Here is a 7,900-nt window from a genome sequence, read left to right as displayed (position 1 = left end):
ATATAATATATATATATATATATATATATATATATATATATATATATATCTCCTTTATGAAAGATAATTTCTTATGTGGTCAGAGGTCTGAATTTAAAAAAAGAAAAACACATGACTAGGAAAACTGTGGATTGGTTCTTCATAGCCATGTGTAATGAATGGTTTTCTCTCCTTGACTTAAAATTCATATACAATGAAAGATTGATAAATTTGACTAAAAATATTTGTTTAAAAACATGAAAACAATATATAAGGAAAATGAACATGGGGTAAGAACGTAAAAAAGGTAAATAAATAGTTTTAGTCAGATTTTTCACTGCTGTGACTAAAAGACTCCACCAACACAATTGTAGAGGAGAAAAGTTTTATTTAGGGTCTCATGGTTTCAGAGGTCTCAATCTATAGACAGCAGGCTCTATTTCTTGGGACTTGAAGTGAGGCTGAACATCATGATGGAAGAGTGTGGTGGAGGGAAGTAGCTCACATGATGATCAGAAAGCACAGAGAGAGTTCTTCACTTGTCAGATATAAATATATACCCCAAAGCCACACTCTGATTCTACCTCCTTCAGCCACACCCTAACACTTCAGTTAATCCCTATCAGGAGATTAATTCACTGATTGGGTTAAGACTCTTACAACCCAATTATTTCTCCTCTGAACCTTCTTTCATTGTCTCATACGTGAAATTTTAAGGGACACCTCACATCCAAACCATTACACAAATAAATGACAATGAACTTCCCTGCTTCTAACTCTTGAAATGGATCTCACCACCTTATACCGATTAGTTTCTGAAACAGATATTTTTCCTGATCATGATGGTTCCCAATTCTAATACAAAGCAAAACAAACAAAATTGTAATAAGCATTTGTTAAAATGATAAAGTGTAGACTACTGAATCTTCCATTTATATTTCTTAATAATTAGAAAAGAACACACTGCCCCATCCTATTTATTATTTTATCTAATTTCCCATAACTACATAAAAAAATCTACCAACAATCATCTTTCACTCTATTTTTTTTCTCAGTCCTTTCCTCTTGTTTCTTCTTACTAGAATGCCCTAACATCTTTACTCTTCTGTCTCCAACATACTTCACAATTTCTATATAGTATTCAAGAGATGAGATGGCATATATCAAAATATTCCATCTTCATCTTCTACCCAAGGGATCTCCATACAAATGTAAATTGTAAATTGTAAAAGTAACTGATGTGGGGCTGGGGATGTGGCTCAAGCGGTAGTGCGCTCGCCTGGCATCCGTGCGGCCCGGGTTCGATCCTCAGCACCACATACAAACAAAGATGTTGTGTCTGCCGAAAGACTGAAAAATAAATATTAAAATTCTCTCTCTCTCTTTAAAAAAAAATAGTAACTGATGTACACTAAGTCAATTTCCTGGAAAATTTTAGTTTTGAGGTTCTATTTTAGTTGTGGTCTCAATGTAGAAAAAAAATTTAACACGTGATGCTTAATCATAGACAAAATTAAATTGTATCATTTTCAAAATGTAGAGCAAATTGTATAAATTTTGTGATCTAATGTAATTTGGACAAGAACAAAACAGCATTTTTTTTTCCCTGAGCTTTTCAGATACTAATTAGGACTTGGATATTACTATTCAAGATAAGAAATTGCTTTCTGTAGCAGCAGGCTATTTGTTCCCAGATTTGTTTAAGAACTACCTGTTGTATAAACTCTTCCCTGTTTTGTTCCAACAGATTATTTTCTTCTCACTTTTTTTCTACATTCGATTTACTTTAGTTATTTTATATAGAACTAAATGCTTTATTTTTGCTATTACTTAAACAGATCTTGCCTACTAGGAAAAAATGGTTAAAATATATGATTACTGATTTTTTTTCTTTACATTTTCTACAGTGCCTGGATAATATCTTGCACTAGTACTTATATAACTTCATACATCAATTTATTTTATTCATTAACAGTGATTAGCTTTGCACATTTACCAAAAGTGTCCACTCTCCCCTTGCTTTTTCCCACCTCCCCAATAATAAGCAGGTGGTATGTTCTTTATTCCTTGAGAAATCATGAGTAAGGATAAAAGCTAGGGTGATGTTTCTTGCCCTCACTTGTCAGTGTACCACCACATTCTCAGTATTTCCCCTCAAACACTGCCCCGGGGCCCACGACTTTTGCTACCATTACTCCAGTTCTCTTTGCTATGCAAATTTTTAACATAGCATTCTTCCAATCTTCCATTATTTCCTCATTTATTGAATTCCAGTTTCCAAATGATGAACTATACCAATTTTAAGGGTGCAGATTGATGATCTTTAACAAACAATATACCTCTGTAACCACTGACACAATTTAGACACCTCAAATATGTTCATTATCCTCAGAGAGTGCCTCCTGGCCCACTCCCAATTTATCCCCTCATAGCCCACCCCAGCCCCAAGGCAGCTATTAACTTTTAAAAATTATTGATATAAAATTGTTGATAATATTCCATTATATGCTTTAATATCTGTAGAATTCTGCCTTCCCATCTGTCATTTTTGATGTCAATTACTCTATGTAGAGATTTATCGATTTTATTGACATTTACCAGAGTTGGCCTTTGATGTTACAGATTTTTCCTATCACTTGTATTAGCTTTTCATCATTTTTATTTTCCTTAGTTCCTTCTTTCTATTCACTGTAGGTTCAATTTCCTCCTGTTTTCTAGTTTTATAAGGCAAAAACAGAAATCACTGATTTTTAGATCATTCTTTTTCTTTCCAAAAATTTAAAATGAGTTTTCCCTCTGAACAATACTTTAGTTTCATCTCAAATTTGTAATGTTGAGTTTGCATTGTTATTTAGTTCAAAATGACTTATAATTCATTGTGTACTGTGTTGTACATGGTCTTTTTTAGCCATGTAGTATTTTATTTCAAAGTATTTATGCTTCTTCCCAGATATTGTTTGTTATTGATACCATATTTAATCCTATTGAGGTCAGCAAATGTACTCTGCATAATTTCAGAGCATTTTTAATTTTTTTTTGAGATTTGTTCAAGGCCTGACGCATAATCTACATTGAAGAATATTACATACATAATTGCAAAAAGATCTGTATTTTATGGAGGTCTATAGACTTCTTAGTCTGTAGAGTAGGAGTGTGGATAAGAACAATAATTCCAGATTTGTCTATTTTTTTCACTTTAATTTTTCTCAGTTTTTCCTTTCCATATTTTGAAGTGCTTTCCTAGGCATATACATATTTAGGATTGTCAAAGTTATCTTTTTATTGAATTGATCAATTTATCACTATATGACTTATGTTTCTCATCACTTATATTATTTCTTGTTCTGAGTCTATACCAACTGAGATAATGTCACCACTCCAGCTTTGTGATTAGTGCTTGTATGCTCTCTTTTTTACCCATTCCTTAACTTTTAACTAATACATATATTTGTGTTTAAATTGTTTTTCTGTTTTGGCAGACATTGTGTATTTGGATTTTGATCCTGTGAGAACTCTGTAGGACTGGGGATGTAGCTCAGAGGCAGGGCGGCAATGCCCTAGCATGGATTGTGTGGGGAAGCCCTGGGTTCAGTCTCCAGGACAAGAAAAAGAAGAAGAAGAAGAAGAAGGAGGAGGAGGAGGAGGAGGAGGAGGAGGAGGAGGAGAAGGAAGAGAAGAAGGAGAAGAAGAAAGATAGAAATTTGTATATTTTTATTGTTTATTTCAAATGTTTATACCATTATATGTTGTATTATTGTTGGTACATTTGGGCTAGAGCCTACAATTTATTTGGTTTTTATATATCCCTTTGGTTTAGTGTTTCTCTTTTCCTCTCTTCCAACTTTTGAATAAATTTTTTACTTTAGAAGATTCCAAATTATTTCCATAATTTTTGCTATACATCTTGTTATATTTTTGTAAAAATTCATGTTTTTATGTATGCTTGTATATTTGTTTTTTTAATATTCTAAAAAAGCAAACTTTATCATTAACTCATTGCATTGTACATTTAGATGCTATCAGACCACTTCCCGTGCAGCGAAGAACTTTACACACATGTACTCCAATATGCACCTGCTTTCCTGTGTGCTATTTTTTTTTAAATCTATAGTATACTTTTAGAGCTATTAACTCTATAATGCATTCTAACATTTTTGTATGGTTTTCTTTATGATTATCATTGTAATTTGTAACATTGAATATATGGGCTTGTAATTTTCATTAAATTTAAAAGTTTTCAACCACCATTTTTTTCAAAAATATTTTTTAATCCTTTCTACCACCACCTTCCATTGCTTTCTGGTCTTTAGAGACATGTATCTTTGAGCCAAAGTATTCTTTATAAATCATTGCAGTTCTACTTTCTTTTTTCTACTGCTTTTTCCCTCTGTTTTTGAGAGATAACCCATTTCTACTCATGTGTTTAAATTTATTTATCCATTATCCTACAGTGATCAAACTCTCATAATCCAATCCTACTAATTTTAGATATCATATTTCTCATGGGTTTCATTTTATACTTCCATTTCTCTGCACATTAGATTCATGCTTTTCTTTATATGGTCTGCATTGTTGTGAGGTATTTCAATATCCCTAACTGTTATTTCTGGATTTCTTTCCATTGACTAATTTTTCTCCTGGGTATTCATTAGATTTTACTGCTTCTTGGACCTTGGATGCTTTCCTGCTGTTGTGTATCTGGATATTGTTAACTTCCTTGAAAGAAAATTGAGGTTTGTTGTGGCAAGCAGTTAATTTACTTTGGTTCACTTTTATCCTTGGAGGTTTGCTTTTAAGCTTTGTTGGGATATGTGTCTATTAGCCTTTAGTTTAGGGAAAGTTGAGCCCAAATACTAAAATGTGGCTTTTCTGTGGTTGTTGTTGGATATCCCAAGAAATCAATGAGGACTTTCCATTCCCGATAACTGAAATTCAAACAGCTACCAGCCCTATGGTTGCTCTGGAAGATATTTAGCTTCCAGCTTTCAGATAATTTCTTGGATTTTTTTTTTTTTTTTTTTTTTTTTTGGTAAACTCTCTCCCTGCTATTCTACTGCCACACAGTTTTTTTTTTAATCTGCTTCAGAAAACTGCTTGATTTATTAAGATTTCTATGTTCTCCTTGAAGAACTTACTGTAATGCTTCTTGTGGTGCTGCTCTGCTAGAAAACGTGATTTCCCTTTAGATTTCAGATTTAGAAATCTACATATAAACTACATGTTAATATGATACCATATGACATAATTGATTTTTAAGATTTCTACTAGCAAAACTCTTTTGTAAAAGAAGATTAAGGATATAAATATATCTGTGGTTTACATCAATAATTACCATGTCAGCGTGACCATGCTTGAAAGACTTTGACATTTAATGTTATTTTGATAAGAAAGTCATTTTTCTGATGTATATGCAGATGAAATAAAAATTACCATCTTTTTATAGTTTGCCTCCCAAGACGTGGTTGTTAAATTATATTAAGAAAAGATAAAAATAAATTGAGAGGTTTTTTAATTCAGTGAAACATATGATTACATGGTTTGATTGATAAAGTGAGAATAAATTGCTTTCTCTTTTAATATTCAAAAATTGATAATCATTGGATGATTAGCTGACAACTTTACATTTAAAATGTGCTGATTAACTTGTTTTACCTTAATTACTCTATGATAGTGACCACCTTATCTTGCCCTTTTATCTTAAAATTAATGAAGTAATCATTTACTGTGGTCTCTTCCACTGTTCTGCCCAATTACTTTACTGCTGAATGGTGCTTTGCATTTTTGCTGGTCCATTAGTCCCATATCATGCTCTTTCTCAAATTCTCTATTCAACTACAAGATAATTAGATGTCATCTTTTAGCATCTTATAACCTTGACACATAAATTCCTTTTTCTCAGTGGTTCAAATTAATGAAAAACTGACAACCTACTAGAAGTTCTAGAGAGACATTATTATTTATAAAATATTAATGCACATTACATATTAATAAGAATCAATAATACTTTGCTATTATTCCATATTACTGAATGATATAGGTTATTAAATAAATATTAAGTTTTTTTTAAGAAAAATAAATAGCTTTATTTTTCCTCAATATACGTTTAGAAAATTTGTGTGAGAAGAGGTTTCTTGAAATAGACCAGAGGACTATGTACAAAATCAAGAGTTTCACACCAGTAACAAAAAGTGCATGGATGAAGGTGCGGCAGCCTAGGACCTCTCCATCAGAGGGGAGGCGAGGTCTTTTGATGGTTTTGGAGTTCAGCTGAGGGATCGTGCTTCAGGAGTTTGCTGCTGGCATACTTATTCTTGATGGTGATGAATTTAGTTAAGTTTTCATTTACTTTCACCACATTTTTGGCCATGTGCTGCATGACTTCCAGTACTTCATTCTCTGTGTATCCTGTGTAATACTGATGCTTTAAGTTCCATTTTCCTTGGCCTAGAACCTTCTGAGACAAGCAGGAAGCAGCCGCAGCTACCTTAGAAGGGTGATAATGCACCATGTCATAATCAATGAGAGTCAGCTCCATCAAATATTTGGCTAATGTGTGCTGTTCAACATCAACTTCCCCAGCTTTTGATGCTCGCCTTAAAAAGTGAAGTGGCAAGGGTTGACCCAACTCAAACTTCAGTTCTTTCAAAATTAGAGTTTCCATTTCTCAGATTTGAGAACTGGTATGAGCATTGTCTGTGATGTAGACAAAGTCTTCTATATTTGGAGAAAACATCTCCTCATACTTGGAAGCCAAGAGCAGAGCTGTAATCCCAATCAACTGAAGTTTCTTATGGGAGACTGGCTGAACCTGTAAAAATCGATCCATGACAGCAATGCACATGTACAGAGTTTCCTGCAGAAGCCTAAACTTGGAGTGGACTTGAACCAGCCAGTCCATCAGGATGGCACAAATACGTCCATTTATATCTCTTCCATCCAAGAAATGTGGGTTTATGGATTGCAAAACCTCAAGCTGTCTTAGATACTGGTAGATATCTTTAACATAGTCACTGCAGAGCTGAGGGTTCTCCCAATCCTCATTATCAATGTCCTCAATTTTGCAGAGCAAGGCATCAGAAAAAGCTTGGCAGAGGTTCTCTTCCTTCATGGAGACATCCTCAGGTGTGGGAGAAGGACCCTTTGGAGCCAACATTTCCATCTGTACTGGTTTCACAGAAGCAGTGGGTTTCAGTTGTTTATTGACATTTGTTGCTTTGGTGGGCTGAACTGATACTTTGGTGTTTTGAGTTTTTTACAAGGAAAATACAGGATAGAGCAAGACAGTACATGTTGTCCCTCAGGTCTATACAAAATCAGCCTCTAATGCACATTTTGCCTTATGGTTGTTACCTTCACTACTTGTGCTGCTCTGGTTGTAACTCTATTTCCAATTTCTTCTAAAACCCCACGCCTGACAGTCACGACTCTTGGCTTTAGAATTAACGCCTGTGTCAATATTCTCCAAATCACTGGACACCGTCGGGTGTCAGAGCAGCGCCATGAGGGAAGAGAAAGACAAGTGTGCCAGCCCGCCCCAGGGAGGGACACGGACCAAAGCAGAATGGAGCTAGCCTCTGTGGCGCCATTGGGCCTGCACTCCAGGCCCGCACCGGTGGAACCTTCAATATTAAGCTTTTTAAAATATTTTTTTTAGTTGTAGTTGGACACAATACCTTCATTTGATTTATTTATTTTTACATGGTGCTGAGGATTAAACCCAGGGCCTCACACGTGCTAGGTGAGTGCTGTACCACTGAGTCACAATCCCAGACCAATATTAAGCTTTTATACTATCACTTGATTGTGTTTTTCTGAATACATACATATATATGTCATGCACTTATGCAGATAAGTATAACATAAAAGCTTTGGAAGTTAAAATTTGTTATATTATTTGCTTTCTTTCTAAAACCATATGATA

The 7,900-nt window shown here is 34.2% G+C and overlaps 1 pseudogene across 1 annotated transcript; it reads right to left on the bottom strand.

The window, feature by feature from the left end:
• Positions 1-6,046: 6,046 nt before the first annotated feature.
• On the bottom strand, positions 6,047-7,480 carry LOC107142946 (annotated as a pseudogene). The gene is made up of 2 exons (XR_001503624.2): positions 7,332-7,480; positions 6,047-7,233 (listed from the first exon to the last, which is right to left on the bottom strand). The product of XR_001503624.2 is annotated as a G2/mitotic-specific cyclin-B2-like (transcript).
• Between the last annotated feature and the right edge of the window lie 420 nt (positions 7,481-7,900).

Source organism: Marmota marmota, unplaced genomic scaffold (genome assembly GCF_001458135.2).
Source record: "Marmota marmota marmota unplaced genomic scaffold, marMar, whole genome shotgun sequence".
In the NCBI taxonomy this organism is placed as follows: domain Eukaryota; kingdom Metazoa; phylum Chordata; class Mammalia; order Rodentia; family Sciuridae; genus Marmota; species Marmota marmota.
The sequence above is the reverse complement of the archived record's forward strand: the minus strand, read 5'-3'. Positions and strand labels throughout refer to the sequence as shown.